This window comes from Myotis daubentonii, chromosome 18 (assembly GCF_963259705.1).
Source record: "Myotis daubentonii chromosome 18, mMyoDau2.1, whole genome shotgun sequence".
NCBI classification, from domain to species: Eukaryota; Metazoa; Chordata; class Mammalia; order Chiroptera; family Vespertilionidae; genus Myotis; species Myotis daubentonii.
In genome coordinates this window covers 25,929,585-25,950,933 of record NC_081857.1, presented here as the reverse complement: position 1 = coordinate 25,950,933, position 21,349 = coordinate 25,929,585, and the positions used below count along the sequence as shown (strand labels likewise).

General features: G+C 40.5%; 1 long non-coding RNA gene across 2 annotated transcripts; it reads right to left on the bottom strand.

Moving 5' to 3' along the window:
- Positions 1–315: 315 nt before the first annotated feature.
- Positions 316–7,082, bottom strand: LOC132220755 (uncharacterized). 2 transcript variants are annotated; one of them, XR_009449855.1, is made up of 3 exons: positions 6,903–7,082; positions 3,971–4,122; positions 316–450 (listed from the first exon to the last, which is right to left on the bottom strand). It is a non-coding gene; the product is annotated as an uncharacterized LOC132220755 (long non-coding RNA). The 2 variants fall into 2 exon arrangements; XR_009449854.1 differs by lacking the exon at positions 316–450 and adding an exon at positions 1,342–1,809.
- Between the last annotated feature and the right edge of the window lie 14,267 nt (positions 7,083–21,349).

The window sequence follows — 21,349 nt, the reverse complement described above, 5'->3', positions numbered from 1 at the left end:
TCTGTAGGCTGCCCACTGAGGTGAAGACATAGCCTTAGAACATAGCATTCTACCTATTGACTTTTTTTTAATCTAACTCATTGATGAATTTCTTGCTTATCATCGCTTCCTTTATGCAAAAAAACAGTATGTAAATGTGCTAACATTTATGCACAGCCTATTTGGAAATTCCTAATGGAGTCCTCTGAATTTTAAATCAAACAGGTAATTTGTGAGATAATTTGAACCCTTGGACATTTAATGAACTGACTTATTTTCTGATCACAAGTTTATAATTAATGAGAAACAATTTACAGAAGAGAGCTAACCTGTGTTTTTTTTTGTTTTTTTGTTGTTGTTTTGTTTTTTAATTTATTATATCCAAGCAGGAAGGAGGGAGGAGAGGAGAATATTTTCTTCCAACACTTCTTCAGATGAGGGTTTTCTACTGCAGAGCAGAAAAGATAACAGCTGGAAAAAAATAGGGGTTAGTGAGGAGTTGGGCTGGAGAAGATAGATTTATTTGAGTAGGGAGCTCAGCTCTTTCTGGCCCATTTTAGAGAGGCAATTTCCCTGCTCACTGGAGTTTGGTTTTTAAGGAACAAGTCTTTCTACACAAATAGTTCACTCACCCCTTTCCCATGAAAGTGAATTCATTATAGGAAAGGCCTTCCGTGATGTCACACTAAGGTTATCAGTCAAAGCAATGACAAGGAATGGTTTATTACTGCAGAATAAAAAAGCAGGGGACCTTGAGACTAAACTTGGCTGTTCTCCCAGACTTTTTGTTTATCCCCCAGATTTGGGGAGCATCTATTTCTGTAGCCCCATCAAGGAAGTGAGAGTCAGGCTTTACTCTAAATGTTGTGGTTCTTAGCTAGGTCTAAAAATAGAATCATAGGAATTGAAAGGACTTCCAGGGTGTTTTTTGTGTTTTGTTTTTCCCCCCCAGACATTCCCCTAGTTCACAGGGGCCCTTCCCAAACCCTTCGTCAAGCATATCCTGTTTGCCTGATTGTGAAGAAGAGACATCCCACAGTCTAGTTCCCAGACCACACTGTCCAGGTCAGGAAACTGCTGCCCAGCCAATGCAAGTGTGTTTAGTCCAAGTCCATGCTTTCTCTCAGTAGCACAATGTAAGAGTTAATGAATTAATCTTAAATAATAAAATCTTAGTATATGCAGAGACCTTCCACTGTCATCTAAAATAGTGGTTGCCAACCAAAATTATATTACGGACTGGTAAAATATGGTTTTCTGTCATTGGCCCTAATTACATAGAGAGAAAAAGGATTTGTAGGAGATAGCAAGAGATTATAAAAAATTCACCAAGTGGTCAAAGAATAAATTTTCAGACTACTGGTTCACCTACACCAGGTCGAGTCCTGGTGCCTAGAGAGCTGCCATTAGATCATTTAGGCAGCTTGTTAAAAGTGCACAATGCGAGGCTCCCCTTCTATCCTAGATTCTCATCCAGTAGGTCTATATATTGCTAAAGTGCTCCCCTGGTTTCAGGATCTGTGTTAAACCAGCACCGGTGTCCTAGTCAATGTGGAAAGCTCCCTGCATATCCAGCCCGGCTCTGCTTGAATGCAGAGTGATGGGAGGGCTGGGGGCTAGAGCGATCCATTCCCCAATGAAACAACCTCTTTTTCAAGCAATTTTAATTATTGCAAAATTCCTCCACGTATGAAGAAGAAATCTACCTCTCCTTGATTCTTACTCATTGGTTTCAGTTCTACCTTCAGAACAGCCACAGCAAGTGTAAATCTCTAACAGATGAACTGTTTCAATATTTCTTGATTAGATGTCACGTTTCCTCTCTCCTTCCTAAAACAAAGCAGATCATAACAAACCATGATTCTCTGAAATCCAGAAAAGGGGCCAGAAGCACTCAACAGGACTTTTAAGCCCCATGCCTTGGCCTATTCCCCAGTAAAATAGCCAACTCATAGCTCATTTTGAATTAAAACTTCCTTACTCAGAATGCCTTCCCTTTCTCAAGATCTCTGGGAAACCTCAGATGTGTGCCCCTTTCCCTTCTATGCTATCATTTGCTATTTGTCAAACCTCTTTTGTGCAATCAAGAAGGAACTTCCTTCGAGAGTTTTTGTGGCTGTTAATAATGTAAAATCAATATCACTCCTACTGAGCCCTTATAAGAAACTCAGGGGGAATCTCCAGATAAGGACGCTGCTTAGGATGAGAGTTGAAGAAGATGAGGGTCCCAGTTACAGCCTTTACAGAGACAGCATTGTTTCATAGCTCCAAAATCTAGACTGTGCTTTTCTAGGTTAATTCCCCCCTTAACAAATATCTAATCTCTTATCAAGGGATGCTCTCAGGTGATCAACCATCTGAAACAACAACTAAAGTAAAAATTGGAACTAAAGTAACGTGTATCTAATTCAGTGCTTGAAGAATTTTAGTTGAACAGAATCGGTCTTGCCCCTTCACCTTTTAGTGTTTCCAAGGTTTTTCTCAAAATGGTTACATGAGAAGTTTCCAGTCTTACTGTGAGGTGGTGTGAATTGCTTTTATTTTCTTAATTTCCTCCAAGCAGGGCAACTCCCAGGGAATACTGACAGTAAAATCCCCAAGCTGAGCACCATTGGAAAGAGGCATCATTGAAGCAGTTACTTTCTAGCTCTTGAGACTGAAAGTTGACCTATTTTTCAGTTAGGAGGGAGAGCTGGACATTTTTAAAGCGTATCCAAACCTCACTGTGGCATTCCTGGCCTTAGCGAAATGTGGCTAGGCCCCTACCTCCTGGACAAGTAAGTTCACTGGAAGCAGCATGTCATTCCTGGGCTGGAGATTGGCAGGTAACGTTCCTCCACTCCTGCATGGCCTAAAGAAATCCTGAGCTGCATGGAAAATTCTGGTATTTTCTCATTGGCAAGTACTCTCCTGTCAGCCACATTCTTCCCAAGGAGTCCCATTTTTCTTGGATGAGTTCAACATTCTTTCAGTCATGTTCTGTAGATGAGTCACAGGGACCCACGGCAGCAAAGCAGAGTTGCAGAACTGAAGATGAGCATATGGATTAAATGCTCAGCTTTACATCTTATATTGTGACAAAATGGGTTCAGGGCACATTCCAGCAAAAGGCACTTAAGCATTCTATTATGGGCAACTTTCCACCATCTCCACCCAGAAAAATGAAATGGAGCTTGGGTCTTTCCCATTTAGTCATTCCTGGTCTCTGTCTTCCAAAGCGACTTCCACACAACGTTTTCTCATATTTAAATGATGGTGCCTGGTAAATTACACTTTAAAGTTGACTCAAAAGAAGGACTACATATAATCCGGAAAATGACATAGAGAGAGATGATGATTCTGAGATAATGAGTAATTTCTTGGTGGCTTTTAGGGAAATCAATCTCATTACTTCACCATCTCACTTCAACCAGTCTCATCAGTTAATTTCAGAAAAACAATCAAACCTTACCATACATCTTCACTTTTACTTTTTTAGCTCATTCTACCGAGGGAATAAGAGCAACCGGAAAAGAACCTCCTCATCCTTCCCCACCACATGTCCAGGTTCCCTGGCCTATACCCAGGGGTTCTGCCTCTCTTCCTATTGAAATTGATGCATTCTCTGTGTCCTATGTGGGCAAAGCAGAGAATTGGTTCATTTGGTTGGTCAGAGACAGATGTCGCAAAACCTGTGCATCTGGATGTATGTGGGAAACCTCAGGGAAGGCCTATAATACCAGCCACTTCATTCCCTGGACACATGCTTCTTGATTGCATCTTCTTTGGATAGACAGCAGCATGCTAAAGACACGCAGAAGTGACTAGGGTTACAAATGCCTTGGGTCATAAACTGTGACAACCACAGAACATTCCTGAGTCAGGAGTGTTCTGGCCTTAGTTTCACATTGTTTTCCATCCTGCTTGCCTGTAACAAGTTAAAGTAAAGCAGGCGGGATCTAGGTAGATTAGATCATCTCGTACTTTGGGATGACTACTGAAAAACACAAACCTTAGTGGATGCCCTGCAGGTCAGAAAGTCGTACTTGCTGGAACAAGAGGAGCCGGGAATTCCTGAGGTCTTGGTAGAATACATTGGGCCAACTGGAGCTACAGTTCTGGTGTTTGCAGAGTCCCATTTCACCCTGTGTTAAAGTGTGGATACTGTTTAGAAGGAAAAGAAAAAAGATAAGCAGAATAATGAGCACCCAAAGCAGGGAGACTTGAGAGTTAGCATCTGAGATTGTACCTGGAAAGAACTAGGAGGTTTTGAGAAGCTACTCTTAGCTGCTCCTGTTTGCTCTTAGAAAAATCTTTCTCAGCTCCTATAGGAGGGCTTACTGATAAAGAGCCATTAAATCAAGTCAAAACCTGAAATTCAGTTTATAAAGTGAGCCCTTCACCCTATCTGGAAAAGCATCAAGGAAGAGGAAATTCTTGCCTTCATTGGTAGCTCTCCTGAAAATATTAGAAGCCTGGGAGGTCCTACATTGAGCAGCATAATTTTCCCCTTGTCATTGTATAGCCTCATGTAACATCAGGCAGGGGACTCAGGACATCACTAAAATCCATATCTTCTAAATGGGAGTCAACTCAGAGCTATCAAGACACGAACACCATCTTAGTCCGGACACAGACCCACAACAAAAGGAGTGTCAGTGGTGGTGTACAACGAAGTTGTCAAGACACTTGTTTGCTGTTGAGTTTACCCCTGGAGCTTACATTGGAGAGGGGCACTGGTAAATTGGAGCCTGTGCAAAGGGAAATGGCCAGAATGACCAGGCACTTGGAAATCATTTATTAAGGAAACAAGTGAGGACAGTGAGAAAGCTTGACCCCAAAACAGAAAAAGGAAGAAATGGTGTCATTCCATGTCTGAAGGAATGCTGAGTGAGAAAGGGAACAGACTAATTTTGTGTTGGGTTCTTGGGCAGATGGACAGTAGAAATTTTAGAGAGGCAGATTTAAACACGTGATTGAAAGAATTCTCTCACAATTCAAACTATTGAATTGTGGAAAAGGTTGTTTTATGAGATAATGGTCTGGAAATGGTCAAGGAAATGCTGTCACGGCTGTTACAAGGGGTGGGACTTTGGCACCAGATGACTTATGTGGTTCTGTCTCTCAAATTCTGAAAAAATTTTCTCAAACCAGTTAACTCTTTTTTAAATGAAAATTGCACTTAGAAGTTCTGTTTGTCTTCCTTCCTTACTTAAAAATGATATGCCCACCTGTAAGTAAATTCAGGTGCTCATTGGGTTTATTTACTAGAGAATAAGAATGTGGATTGCAAAAGTAGCCTTCTGCCATGACATTTTTGGAGGGGGCAGGGGTCTGAATTAGAATTGTGCTCTCATATCGCATTCCAGGTCCCAGCAACTTCACAGTGGGCTAAAGGAAGAAGTTGATGCTTTTGCTCAAAGAGAAAAGATATTTTTCTGCTTAGGGGTTGGCGAGCATGCTCTGAGAAATGAGTGTGACCAAATAAACCTTTGTGACCAGTATTCTATACTGAAAGTATGTCTATACTTCATGCTTACTTTCCCCTAACTCAGCGGTTCTCAACCTGTGGGTCGCGATCCCTTTGGCGGTCGAACGATCCTTTCACAGGGGTCGCCTAAGACCATCCTGCATATCAGATATTTATATTACAATTCATAACAGTAGCAACATTACAGTTATGAAGTAGCAACGAAAATAATTTTATGGTTGGGTCACAACATGAGGAACTGTATTTAAAGGGCCAGAAGGTTGAGAACCACTGCCCTAACTGATTCAGATTTTGTAACACATGAACATTCTGTGAACCCTCATGAGGATGATAACTTGTGATTAAAAAGTGCTTATTCACCCTGCTGTCAAAAATATAATAATGGCCCTGGCCATGCAGCTTAGTTACTTGGGCATCGTCCCATGCACCGAAAGGTCGCTGGTTCAATTCCCAGTTGGGACACGTGCCTGGGTTGTGGGCTCAATCCCAAGTAGGGGGCATGCAGGAGGCAGCCGATCGATATCCCTCTCTCACATTGATGTTTCTCTCTTCTCCCTTCCTCGCTCTCTCAAAATCAATAAACTATTTTTAAAAAGCATAATAAACAATGACCTGCAGCAACAACAAAAATCATTATATAAAGATAAAACAAGTTATGTGAACTTCAAAGGCATCTTAAGTGGGGGGAATGTCAAGAGAAATTAACAGCTAAAATAATGAATGTAGGGAAGGGCAGTTCCTCCCTTGGCTGGGAACTGGTGGCAGGGCTGGGGACTTGGCAGTTCTAGGATAATTGCATGGACTCAAATTGCATGTGATCTTGAGTTCCATGTGGTAGGAGTATCTTTCTCTTTCCTCCGGTCCAGTAGTTCTTAACTGTGACTGTTCATTGGAACCAGTGGAGAAGTTTTTAAAAGACTGATTCTTGGGTCTCATGCCCAGAGATTCTGATGTAATTGATCAAGGGTGTAGCCTGAGCATCAGAATGTCAGGTACTTTCCAGGTCACTGTATACCCAGGGTCCTACCTCTGCTTCATTCTGGAAGCTTTCTTTACCCTGAGGCAAATCTTTCAGCCCCCAGGGTGGAGCACAGTGCATGAGTGAAGGGACAAAGGTGGCCTTCTCAGGGCTACTGTTGTTATTCATTATTCTCAGCCTCAGAACACGAAAGAACAACCAGGAAGAGAGACTCGGGTGCAACTTGGCAGCTGGACCAGGAGTGACTCCCAGTCAGTGGTTCTAGAAAGTAAGATACTAGGGGGAGGAGGATCACTTTTCTTTTAAAACTTAGCACACTTAAATATTCAAAGAAATCCTTATTGTGGTATAAAAAATGATAACAGGCTTAGAATTATTTTAAAAGCTTTTCATTAGTGTGTGGCCTTGATTAGGTTGTTTAAAAAATAACGTTTCAGTTGCCTTCAGAGGCCTTATTTTCAGATTGGCTCTTACCTGATTGTAATACAGACAGCAGGCACGGCCTCTGGATTTGATTCTTGTTTCCCATGATGTCACTTTTTCCAGCCACTCATTTGGAACATTTTTATTCTGTGAGTCTGTCCTCGTCAAATGTCAGGCTGCCCAAGAGATGGAAGGAAGGCGGACAGAGGGGAATTGTAGAGATCCGGAGACTTCCATGGGCTCAGGCTATGTGAAGGTACTTGCTAGAAATACCCAGGACATAGAGTGACTCATAGCCCTGCTGAAACATGTTAGCCAGATAACCATCAGAAGGATTTCCTGTTTGCCTCTGAGGGACACAGATGAGAATTGTTTTTCCCTCTGATTTTGCTCATTAGTGTTGCAAGTGGCTCCACTGATGGTGTATCCTTTGATTCCCTGTCAGAATGCTCTTCTGTTCTGCTGAATCCAGAAGGAAAGATGGGCCTTAGGTCCTTGAATGTGTTTGACACATGAGACTTTGCCCCTAGTAGGGAGAATTGCCACATGGGGCACTTGGAATGGGGGAGAATTCCTGGGCATTTACCCTGGTCCTGGCGCATCCAGGTGGTCAGAATAGGGGCAGGAAAGCACGGTGACAAAGGAGACATAGTAAATGGCAAAAACAGGTCCAGCGATGGTTACTCTGGACCATCAGCATCATCACTGAGTGAACAAGCAAAAGTTCTACAAGGAGCCTTGCTCAGTCTTTGGAGGCAGAGTTCTGAGATGTGGGTGTGCCTACTCTTGGGCTGCTTCTTATCAAGGCAGGCTTCCTGTTTGGGTGCACTCCTGGAATCTGCTTTGCTAAAAGACTATCTCCCCGCAGTAATTTTGATACACTTTGCAAATAATTGCTTGGATTACATCCACTTCTGGACTCAATCATTGAACATGTTGAAACTCATGATGTCTAGAATGCGAAAACACAGAGCTAAGATTTACACTGGAAATGACTTGTACACATGGTAGACGACAAGGCATGGATAGGAAGAAAAGAGAAGAGCACACTGAGAATAATTTTAAGGTAGCTGGAGGGCGTGAGGCTGCTGACACCTACAGATCGCTTGCCACAAAGCTTCAGCTCACATGTATGTATGTCCAACATATCCCAGCAATATATCAGATGTATTGCTCTGTCATGATTTAGGCTGCTCTTGATTTTTCAAATGAAATTCACATACCATAAAAATCAGTTTTAAAGTATACAATTAAATAGTGTTTAGTATATTCACAAAGTTGTGCAATGATCCACATTATAATCATCATCTCCTAAAGAAAGCCCCTACACCAGTGGTTCTCAGCCTTTCTAATGCTGCGACACTTTAATACAGTTCCTCCTGTTCATTTGTCACTTGTGATTTTGATGTCATATCTAAAATTATTTTCATTGCTACTTCATAACTATAATTTTGCTACTGTTATAAACCATAATGTAAATATCTGATATGCAGGATGTATTTTCATTGTTACAAATTGAACATAATTAAAGCATAGTGATTGATCACAAAAACAACATGTAATTATATATGTGTTTTCCGATGGTCTTAGGCGACCCCTGTGAAAGGGTCGTTCGACCCCCAAAGGGGTCGTGACCCACAGGTTGAGGACTGCTGCCCTACACATTAACAGTCACTCCCTATTCTCTCCTTCCCCAATCCTGGAAACCACTAATCTACTTACTATCTCTATGGATTTGCCTGTTGTGGAAATGCCAGCTAAATAGGATTGTACAATGCAGGGCCTTTTGTGACTGGCTTATTTCATGGATATCTTCAAGGGTCATCCATGTTGCAGTGTGTATCAGGACTTCATTCATTTTTATGTCCCATTGTATGAATATACCACATTTTATTTATTCATCAAATTGATGGACATTTGGGTTGCTAACGCTTTTTGGCTATTATGAATAATGATGCTATGAATATTTGTGCACACATTTCTATATAGATATGTTGTCATTTATCTTGGGTATATACCAAAAGTAGAATTTCAGGGTCATGTGGTTACTCTATGTTTAAATTTTTGAGGAACTGAAAATATTTTCCAAAGTGGCTGCACCCTTTTATATTCTACTAGCAATATCTGAGAATTCCAATTTCCCCAAATTCTTGCCAACACTAATCATTGTCTGTCTTTTATTATAGCCATACTAATGGATGTGAAGTGGCAGCTAATTGTGGTTTTTATTTGCATTTCTCTAATGACAAATGATGTTGAGCTTGTTGGCCATCTGTATATCTTTTTTAGAGAAATGTCTATTCATATCCTTTGTCCATTTTTAAATTGGGTTTTTTATCCTTATTGTTGAGTTGTAATTGTTCTTTGTATATGTTGGGTGTAGACCAGGGGTGGGCAAACTTTTTGACTCGAGGGCCACAATGGGTTCTTAAACTGGACCAGAGGGCTGGAACAAAAGCATGGATGGAGTGTTTGTGTGAACTAATAGAAATTCAAAGAAAACATCATTACATAAAAGGGTACAGTCTTTTTTTTTTTTTTAGTTTTATTCATTTCAAATGGGCCGGATCCAGCCCACGGGCCGTAGTTTGCCCATGGCTGGTGTAGGCCCATTATCATATATTATTTGCAAATACTTTCATTTTGTGGATTGTACTTTCAATTTCTTGATGGTAATATTTGTAGCACAAAAGCTTTGAATTTTGATTTAGTCCAATTTCTTTTCTCTTTGTTTTTTTTTTGTCACTTGTGATTTTGATGTCATATCTAAAAAAGTACTTCCTAACCCAAAGTCATGAAGATTTACTCCTATATTTCTTTTAAGAGCCTTATTTATTTAGTTTTTAGCTCTTACACATGTGGTGATGATCTACTTTGAGTTAATTTGTCACGTATAGTGTGAATTAGAGGTCCAACCCCATTCTTTTGCCTGTGACTATCCAGTTGTCCCAGCACCATTTGTTGGAAAGACTGTTACCTCCCCACTCAGCTGACATGGCATGCTTGTTGAAAATAAATTACTATAAATCTTCAGGGTTCTCTGCATTTTCATATAAATTTTAGGACCAGTTTGTCAATTCATGTTTTAAAAAAAAGCAGCTGGAACTATAATAACTCTTTGAAGGATGTTCTGGTTGTTTCCACTTTGAGGCTATTATGACTAATGCTACTATGAATTATTGTGCACACATTTCTGTGTGGATATGTTTTAATTTCTCTTGACTATATATTAGAAGTGGAATTGCAGGGTCATAATCTATGTTTAAACTTTTGAGGAACTGGAAGTATTTTCCAAAGTGGCTGCAGCCTTTTATATGTCATTTCACTGATGCTTTTAATTTTTTTTTTTTTTTGTAATGTATCCAACGTTACTTAATTGTTACCATGGGGATTTTGTCTTGGCTTTCTCAGCTCACTTTTGAGGCTGCATTAGTATTATGTGTGATACCCCTAGGAGAGTTTGCTTTTAAAATATAAATATGTCCTAGTAAACCATGTGTCTTCATCTGGGATGTGAAAAATATGTCTTTGCCACATTAACTTTCTGTAGGCAAGCTTTTTCTCTTACTGCTTTTTCCTGAGAGCTATAGCCATGACTGTCATCTCCTCTCCTCACTCAAAGACATATGACTTAATTATTCTTCATTTTTGTTTTCTTTGGGTCATAAAGTCCATAGCCTATTGGCTATCCAAAAATGGTTAGGTGTGGGGTTGTAGCTCAGTGGTACAGCATATGACTGCAAAAATGATCAATTTTTTCTTAGTAAGAAGCAGCAGCTAATTTTTGAAAGGAGAGCAATGACTGGTTTTAGGCTTTGAGTGTCATTTTCATTCTAAGGGTAAGATTTCTCCGGCCCTGTGTTTCCTTCCACTCTCTCCACCCCCATCCCACCCCAAAGAGAATCACTAATTATAGCAAACTTTTCAGGGTGCTGTTAATGTGTGGAGAGTGTATCATATGCTAGGTATCAATGAGTCCTTCCATCCATCTGATCACACATATTTTTAAATAGGCTAAATTCTGGAAAACTCCTCAGAAGGAACAATCTCCCAATTAAATTCTACTGTTGTTTTATTTGAGCTTCACCTTTGAGTTAAAGTACCTCCCCCACAAGTCCCCCTAATAATATCAACTATCAAATACAGATCATGTATTTAATCAATGGGCTTGTTAATTTATTGAATTGCTTTCAAATTCATTCATTTATTCACTCATCGACATATGCATGCTTTATTTCAACAAATATTTACTGAGTTCCAGACAATGAGCTTTACATTTGTGATTTAAAGATGAGTGAAATGGCCGAAACCGGTTTGGCTCGGTGGATAGAGCGTCAGCTTGCGGACTGAAAGGTCCCGGGTTCGATTCCGTTCAAGGGCATGTACCTGGGTTGCGGGCACATCCCCAGTGGGGAGTGTGCAGGAGGCAGCTGATCGATGTTTCTCTCTCATCGATGTTTCTAGCTCTCTATCTCTCTCCCTTCCTCTCTGTAAAAAATCAATAAAATATATTTAAAAAAAAAAAAAAGATGAGTGAAATGTTGATCATGCCTGGTCCAAGTTCATAATTTAGTGGGGGTGAGGGAGATTAGACACAAAAACTTGCAATTTTGAAATAATAAAATGAATTCAGTGATAGTACAAGGTGTTGTGGGCCACTGATGGTGGCAGGAATAGTAAGGAAAAAAATAGAACCATAAGGCAATAGGACCTGGAAAGGTAAGTTTTGATGGAGGGGAAGTGAATAGAAGCAAGAGAGAAAAAACAAGAATATTTTTAGAGGTAGAACTTAAGGGAAACAAATTATGTTATCATTGCATGCATAGTGAAGACTAAATAATGGAAAAAGGGACACTCACGTGATTTTGTCACCTTCTTCACAAGTTGTCCTGAACCAATTCAGTGGTCAGGGTTCTCTTCTTTGATCACACCTTTCCCAATGTAGTCACAAATCCTCTGATTCAGGGCATTCCTTATCTGTAGTGATGCATAGTTAGCAGTTGACAATCAGTAATTATATTGAACAAGAAGGAAGGAAGGAGAGCTCTTCTCTTTGCTAAAACATTCTAATCTTACTCCAGTCTCACATTGTTCTCCTCAGTGGATATTATTCCCTTTCTGCCACTAGAGGGAAATGTAAACATTTTTTTTTTCTTCCTTTAACCAGAGGCAACCTTCCTAAAGAAAGGCCCTGCCCCCATCCAGTTCCAGACTGTTCCTCCTGGAGAGCATTCAGGATGTCACACTTTCACACTTCCAGTCAGGCTCTGGAGAAAAAAAGCAGCCTCTTAATAATATGCTTTGACAGTTCTTACTATTTTCTCTTTAGTCTTAGAAACCAAATCCTACTATAGCTGCTCCCGCTATCCCCAAACACACACACACATACACACACACTCACACACACGGACACATGCTCACACACATGCACTCACACCATCACATGTTAGCACGAAGGTGTTTCCTCTGTTCTTTATTCTCTTTTCAAATACAAGGCTGGGAACTCTGAGGGAGGAAATGGCCATTTTCATTCTTAGGTATTCTTACTTAAAATGAAAGATTTTAAAATACATCAACCGAAGTTTTGAGAATGCATTAGGGTTCCCTTGAGAAACAATACTGATAGGAAGTTGTCTGTGTGTGTGTATGGGCACACATGTGGGGACCACAAAGTGGCAATCTGTTGCATATTAAGAGGAACATCTGGTTATCTTATAGGTAATACTGAGTAATCCTAATATATAAAAACCCAGGGTCCATAATGACCATAGGCTCTACCGACTGGAAGTCAGTCCTGCAGTCAGTGCTAGGTTTCCATGGCGACCCAGCACTGACTGCCACTGCTGCTGGCGTGGTCACCCAGCACTGACTGCCAAGGGGGCTGCAGATCAGGTCTAGAGAGAGGCAGGGTCTGATCCGCAGCCTCCATAGCAGCTGTTAATCAGCCGTTGCCTCTCTTTCTCTCCAGGCTTAGCCAGCAGCTGTGCCTCTGTTTCTCTCCAGGCCTCCGCAGGGGCTGCTGATCAGCCCCACCTCTCTGATCAAGCCCAGAGATAGGCCCAGAGATGCTGACTGGCATAGAAACCGACCAATCAGAACCAAATCTGGGTGAAGTGTGAGGAGCCAATGGCTGCCTAGGAGGTGGAGCTTTTGACTCTGACTGACATAGAAACCGACCACTCAGAACCTAATCTGGGTGAACTGCAAAGGCAGAACCTAAGTCTGAGGAGGTGTTTTAAGGCAACAGCTGTTTGGTGTAAGGTGTAAGAAAGTGGTTCCATTTTTTAATTACTGGTTTGGCAGTATTGTGCATATGGCTGGCTATCAGTCCAGATATAGGGATTATGTATTTTTGTCTGCCAAGAGCATCCCCTCCTGCTGAAAAAGGCTCCCCGCCCATTTAAGCAATCCTATCCTATATAATCTATCTATACTAATAAAAGGGTAATGTGCTAATTAGACTGGGTTGACCAGCCATCTTCCAGACATCCAAATTCCTTCCGGACAAAGCCATGATGGTGGGGGCCCAGGCAGAGAGGGCAATTGGGGGCAAGATCAGGCCAGCAGGGGAGGGCCATTGGGGGTGAGATCAGGCCAGTAGGGGATGGCAGTTGGGGGCGAGATCAGGCCGGCAGGGGAGGGCAATTAGGGGTGATCAGGCAGGCAGAGGCAGTTAGGAGTGATCAGGCCAGCAGGGGAGAGCAGTTGGGGGTGAGATCAGGCTGGCAGGGGAGGGCAGTTGGGGGCAAGATCAGGCCGGCAGGGAAGGGCAGTTTGGGGCAGCCAGGCCAGCAGGGGAGGGCAGTTGGGGGTGAGATCAGGCTGTCAGGGAAGGGCACGTAGGGGTGATCAGGCAGGCAGGCAAAGGCAGTTAGGGGCAATCAGGCAGGCAGGCAGAGAGGCTAGGGGTGACCAGGCAGTCAGACAGAGGGGTTAGGGACAATCAGGCAGGCAGGCAGGTGAGCGGTTAGGAGCCAGTGGTCCCAGATTGTGAGAGGGATGTCCAACTTCCAGCATCCCTCTCGCAATATGGGACCGCTGGCTCCTAACTGCTCACCTGCCTGCCTGCCTAATCACCCCTAACTGCAGTTGGACATCTTCCAAGGGGTCCCCGATTGGAGAGGGTGCAGGTTGGGCTGAGGGAACCCCCCCCCCCTGCACAAATTTCGTGCACAGGGCCACTAGTAATAAATAACAGAAATTAGGCAATGAGAAACTATCACCTGAGTAGAAAACAGGAATCAAAAAATGGAGGTAGACAAAAAGATCATATTGGTAATAAATCAAGGTTACACTAGAGACCTGGTGCAAGGGGAATGCCAGAAAGATGAGCCTGTTCACTCTTTTCCTACCACTAAGAAACATTTATCTTTGCTATACATCTGTGTAAGTTTATATGCATTATTTTAATCTTCTTGACCATCCTATGAAGTAAGAATTAGTTATCCCTATGGGACAGAGTGTCAGCCATATTAAGGAAACTTAGGTAAGTTTCCATAGGCATTAATTTAGAAACCTGAGGTCTGAACTCAATTTCCCTGACCCAATGGCTATGTTCCTATCTCTTTGGTATAATGCCTTCTATTTACAAAGTAAATTTCTGGAACTAAATCAAAGGGATCTTTGATTGCTCTGCCAACATTCGCCCCAAGGAATCCTTTTGGAGAGCCATTCTCTTTATTCCAATGGTTAGAGGTAGACAATGGGGAAGTCAGGCCAATATTTCCAGTGTTGTTCCATCCTATAACATTCTTGTCAAACTCTTAGTCTTTGCCTGTGATGTGGTCAACGTAATCAGTGACTTAAGTTCGGGGTCTCAGTTTTCTACTTGATAGTCTAGGCTTCATGTGTACCACTAATTGGATTTCTGTAAGGTGCAAATTAGAAAATTTGCAAAACTTTGGAGAAATTGCAAATTTAGAGGTTTTTTAGAATTCTAGCACAGTTTCTTTCTCTACTGTTCCATAGGCCTCCCAACATAGGTTCCTTTAGACAAGTTACATTAGATGATCTTCAGGTACGTTGTATAGATGTCCCATGGTACTCAATTAAAACTCAGGTTTCTGAAAGCCCATTAAAGTTCTAAGGATTCTCCATCTATGTTTAGATATTTCCCAGGAGAGGAGAAAATAGCAGACACTTAGAAACTGTAATCTGGGATAGAATCCTACCTTTCTCTTAAAACACTGTTTTATTGTCCCCTGTTTTATTTATCCTACCTACTCTTGTTCAATGCTGGGGGTCTGGACAGGGTAGCAACAGCATCCACAACAGTATGAAATGTCTTTCTCTTTTCTCCCCATCTTAAAAATTTTTAGAAAATGCAGTATCATTGTTTTCATTTAAGGAAATAAAATGACACTTCGAATAAATGGTTTTCTACATTGTCAGCCAGAGAAAATCTTGGCTTTCAACCTTGGTTGGAATCTTTTGGTTTGCTAGTAATTTTTAATGATATACTGGTAAAAATTCTCAAACTTTTAAGTTAGGCTTATTTCCACAAAACCACAGCAGGGATCCAGTTGTATGCAAAAAATTCCCTTAATCACCCCTCATCTCTGACTATGGAGCAAGGAAAGAAGAACTTCAAAAGCAGAAGTCACAGTATATGCTAGACCATTGAATTAGTAAAACAACAGCTGTCTGGGGAGATGCACATTGACTGGCACCCAGGGTGGAGGATGAGAAGTAAAGAAATGAGGCATCAAAGGTTAATCAGCAGCCAGATTGGTTGGGAAGTGGGACTTGTAGCCATGCTAGGAAGCTTGGCTTACAGCATGAGGGTGATGGGAAGCCACCAAAAAAAATCAGAAAAGGAAGAGTGTGAGCACCTTTTGAGGATGGCACAAAAGTAGCCCATCATATGGTCCCTGATGTAACCAGGGTACACTCAGTGAAATGAGAGCGCTCCTGACACCCCAACTCCCTGGAGTGTTGCTCAGCATTGGTGACCTGAACTTGTGGTTAGTTTAAGCAGTAAGAGAAGATTAAGGAAGTGATCATGTACAGCATGGTGACATAGTTAACAATACTGTACTGTATATCTGAAAACTGCTAAGAGGGGAAAATCTTAAAAGTTCTCATCACAAGAAAAAACTTGCTGCTGGTCCTGATAATGGACGTTAACTAAACGTAAGGTGGTGATCATTCCACAATGTATACATTTATCAAATCATTGTGGTGTATACACCTAAAACTAATACAGTATTACATGTCAATTATAGCACAATAAAAATAAATAAATAAAGGCATTCCTCTCCTTAAAGCAAAGATCTCCAGCCACCTAAAAGTTAACAAACTGTTGGCCCAAAGGCCAGAGTCAAATTTAGTTGCTCACAAAGTATCACACTATTTGTGAAAGCATTTTTTTAAAAAAAGGTGCTATTAAAAGATTGGCTAGTTAATGTTAGAATCTCCATGTCTGTTCAAATGGCCAACAGATATATGAAAGATGTTCAACCTCAGTAGCAATTAAGGAAATGCAAATCAAAACTAGAATGAGATGCCACCTCACACCTGTTCGAATGGCTGTTATCAGCAAGACAGGTAATAACAAGTATTGGAGAAGTTGTGGAGAAGAAGGAACCCTCATTCGCTGCTGGTGGGATTGTAACTGGTGCAGCCACTATGGGAAACAATATGGTGGTTCCTCAAAAAATTAAGAATAGAGTGGGCATATGACCCAGCAATCACTCTTTTGAATGCCTACCCCAAAAAACTTGAAAACATTTATTTGCAAAGGTATATATACCTCTAAGTTTGAGACAACCAAAGTGTCCTTTGATAGAGGATTGAATAAAGAAGGTATGGTACATATATACTATGGAATCTCCACCTCTGGTTTATGTTAAAATCTTGAACCATCTGGGAATATTAAGCCTCTTTTAGTGTTTTATGTTTACTCATTGCTTGCCATACTTAAAGACCACTTTAGCTATAAAGCTTAAGGTTTTAGGCGTGTGTAGCCCGCCCCCATCAAAGGAACAGCAGCCTCATGATCACCATACCCTCTGTCTGAGGAACAGCAGCTGTGTGTGAAGCCTCCCCCCACCAGCCAGAGGAGCCATCACAGCTGTGAACAGCACCCACCAGAGGAGCTGCTGCCAACTGAGGAGCAGCTGCTACCACAACCATCCGAGGAGCAACCGCAGCCCGAGGAGCCACTGCCACCCAAGGAGCAGCCACTGAACGACTCAACATCTAGATATGTTAGTGAGATCAAACATGGGTAGACAAACCCCCAAAGAAAAGGAGGACTCGCCAGAAAAGCCGCTAAGTGAAACAGAGGCATGCAACATGACAGAAAAAGAATTCAGATTAAGGGTCCTAGAGTGCATAAACCGGATGGAGGAAAAACTCAACAACTTATGCAAGAATCAAAGAGAAATGGATGAAAAAATCAACAACTTATGTAAGAATTTCATAAAAATGGATGAAAAAAATCAATAACTTAGGTAAGAACCAAGAAGAAATGAAGAGTGATATAGCTGCAATAAAAAACACCATGGAAAGTTTCAACAGTAGACTAGGAGAAACTGAGGACCAAATTAGTGAATTAGAAGACAGGGAAGCAAAACACACCCAAACTGAACTGCAATTGGAGAAAAAAATTAAAAGACAGGATGAGAGCCTAAGGGAGCTATCAGACAACATGAAACGAAACAACATACAAATAATAGGGGTGCCAGAACAACAGAAAGAGGAACAAGGGTTAGAAAACCTATTTGAAGAAATAATATCAGAAAACTTCCCAGAGGTGGGGAAGAAAAAAGTCACACAAGCCCAGAGAGTCCCAAACAAGGTGAACCCGAAAAGACCCACACCAAGACACATCATAATTACCATGGCAAATGTTCAGGACAAAGAGAGAATCTTACAGGCTGCAAGAGAGAGACAGAAAGTTACATACAAGGGATCTGCCATTAGATTATCAAATGATTTCTCAACAGAAACACATCAGGCCAGAAAAGAATGGACGGAAATTTACAAAGTGATGCAAAGCAAAGGACTGAATCCAAGAATACTTTATCCAGCAAGGCTATCATTCAAACCTGAAGGGGAAATAAGAAGCTTCACAGACAAAAAAAGGCTAAGGGAGTTTATCACCACCAAGCCGGCAATGCAAGAAATGCTAACGGGACTGGTGTAAAAAGAAGAAATAAAAGGCTCAGAAATAAAACAGGCTCAAAAATAGAAACAGGCACAACAAGTACCTTTCAATAATAACTTTAAACTTAAATGGACTAAATGCTCCAACCAAAAGACATCGAGTGGCTGAATGGATAAAAAAACATGACCCATATATTTGCTGTCTACAAGAGACCCACATCAGAATAAGGGACTCACACAGACTGAGAGTGAAGGGATGGAAAATGTCTTTCAGGCAAATGGAATTGAAAAAAAGCTAGGGTAGCAATACTTATATCTGACAAAATAGACCTCAAAGTGAAGGCCATAACAAGAGATAAGGAAGGCCACTTCATAATATTAAAGAGATCAATACAACAAGAAGATATAAACCTGATAAACATGTATGCACCCAATGCAGGAGCACCCAAATACATAAAAAAAAACTCCTGGAAGGTATCAAAGGAGAGATCGACAACAATACAATCATAATAGGGGACTTTAATACACCACTGACATCACTGGATAAATCCTGTAGACAAAAAGTCAGCAAAGAAACAGCAATCCTAAATGACTCACTAGATCAGATGGACTTAATTGACATCTTCAGAACATTTCACCCCAAAGCCACAGAATATACATTCTTCTCAAGTGCTTATGGGATGTTTTCAAAAATTGACCACATATTGGGTCACAAACAAAGTCTCCCTAAATTCAAGAAGATTGAAATCATACCAAGCATCTTCTCAGACCACAATGGCATAATATTAGAAATAAAATACAATAAAAACAACCCCAAATACTCAAAAACCTGGAAGCTGAATAGCATGTTATTAAATATTGATTGGGTTACCAATGAGATCAAAGAAAAAATTAAAAACATCCTGGAAACTAATGACAATGAAAACACAACAATCCAAAACCTATGGGACACAATGAAAGCAGTCCTGAGAGGGAAGTTTATAGCTCTACAGGCCTATCTCAAAAAACAAGAAAAAATGGTAGTAAATCATCTAGCTCTACATCTCAAAGAACTAGAAAGAGAGCAACAAGAAAAGCCCAGAGTGAGCAGAAGGAAGGAGATAATAAAGATTAGAGCAGAAATAAATGACACAGAGACCAAAAAAACAATACAGAAAATCAATGAAACCAAGAGCTGGTTCTTTGAAAGGATAAACAAGATTGATGAACCTCTAGCCAGGCTCAGCAAGAAGCCAAGAAGCAAAGAGAGAGGACCCAAATAAACAAAATCAGAAATGATAGAGGCGAAATAACAACAGGCCCCACAGAAATACAAATGTTTGTTGAAAAATACTATCGACAACTCTACTCCAACAAACTAGACAACCTGGAGGAAATGAACATATTCCTAGAAAAATACAACATTCCAAAACTCAATCAAGAAGAATCTAAAAATCTCAATAGGCCAATAACTATGGAAGAAATTGAAGCAGTCATCAAAAAGCTTCCAGCAAACAAAAGCCCAGGACCAGACGGCTTCATAGGGGAGTTTTACCAAACATTCAAGGAAGAACTAAAACCTATCCTCCTCAGACTACTACAAAGAATTCAAGAGGAAGGAACACTTCCAAGCTCATTCTATGAAGCCAGCATCACCCTAATACCAAAACCAGGTAAAGAAAACACAATGAAAGAAAATTACAAGCCAATATCCCTCATGAACATAGATTCCAAAATCCTCAACAAAATCTTAGCAAATTGTATCCAGCAGTACATCAAAAAGATCATACACCATGACGAAGTAGGATTTATCCCAGGGGTGCAAGGATGGTACAATATCCACAAATCAATAAACGTGATACATCACATAAACAAATTGAAAAAAAACACATAGTCATATCACTTGATGCAGAAAAAGCATTTGACAAAATCCAACACCCATTTTTGATAAAAACTCTCAGCAGTGTGGGAATAGAAGGATCATACCTCAACATAATAAAAGCCATATATGACAAACCAACAGCCAACATCATACTCAGTGGACAAAAACTAACACCATTTCCCCTAAGAACAGGAACAAGACAGGGATGCCCACTCTCACCACTCCTGTTCAACATAGTACTGAAAGTATTAGCCATTGCAATTAGGCAAGAAGAAGAAATAAAAGGCATCAAAATTGGAAAAGAGGAAGTAAAACTGTCCTTATTTGCAAATGGCATGATATTATACATACAAAACCCTAAAGACTCCATCAAAAAACTATTAGACTTAATACATGAATTTGGCAATGTAGCAGGATACAGAATTAACGCCAAGAAATCTATGGCATTTCTATACACCAATAGTGAACTTACAGAAAGAGAGTCTAAAGAAACAATCCCATTTACCATCGCACCAAAAAAAATTAAGATACCTAGGAATAAACTTAACTAAGGAGGTAAAAGACCTCTACTCAGAAAACTACAGGACGTTGAAAAAAGAGATAGAGAAAGACATAAACAGATGGAAGTACATACCATGTTCTTGGATTGGTAGAATCAACATCATTAAAATGTCCTTACTACCCAAAGCAATCTATAAATTCAACGCACTTCCCATTAAAATACCAATGGCATATTTCACAGACCTAGAACAAACTCTCCAAAAATTCATCTGGAATAAATAAAGACCCTGAATAGCTGCAGCAATCCTGAGAAAGAACAAAGTAGGTGGGATCTCAATACCAGATATCAAGATGTATTACAAAGCCACTGTTCTCAAAACTGCCTGGTACTGGCACAAGAACAGACATATAGATCAATGGAATAGAATAGAGAGCCCAGAAATCGACCCGAACCAATATGCTCAATTAATATTTGACAAAGGAGGCAAGAACATACAATGGAGTCAAGATAGTCTCTTCAATAAATGGTGTTGGGAAAATTGGACAGATACATGCAAGAAAATGAAACTAGACCACCAACTTACACCATACACAAAAATAAACTCAAAATGGATAAAGGACTTAAATGTATGACGGGAAACCATAAAAATTCTAGAAGAATCCAAAGGCAACAAAATCTCAGACATATGCCGAAGCAATTTCTTCACCAGTACAGCTCCTAGGGCATTGGAAACTAAAGAGAAAATGAACAAATGGGACTACATCAAAATAAAAAGCTTCTGCACAGCAAAAGAAACCATCAACAAAACAACAAGAAAGCCCACAGCATGGGAGAACATATTTGCCAATGTTATCACCGATAAGGGTTTAATCTCCAACATTTATAGGGAACTCATACAACTTAACAAAAGGAAGATAAACAATCCAATCAAAAAATGGGCAAAGGATCTAAATAGACACCTTTCAAAAGAGGACATTCAGAAAGCCAAGAGACATATGAAAACATGCTCAAAGTCACTAATCATCC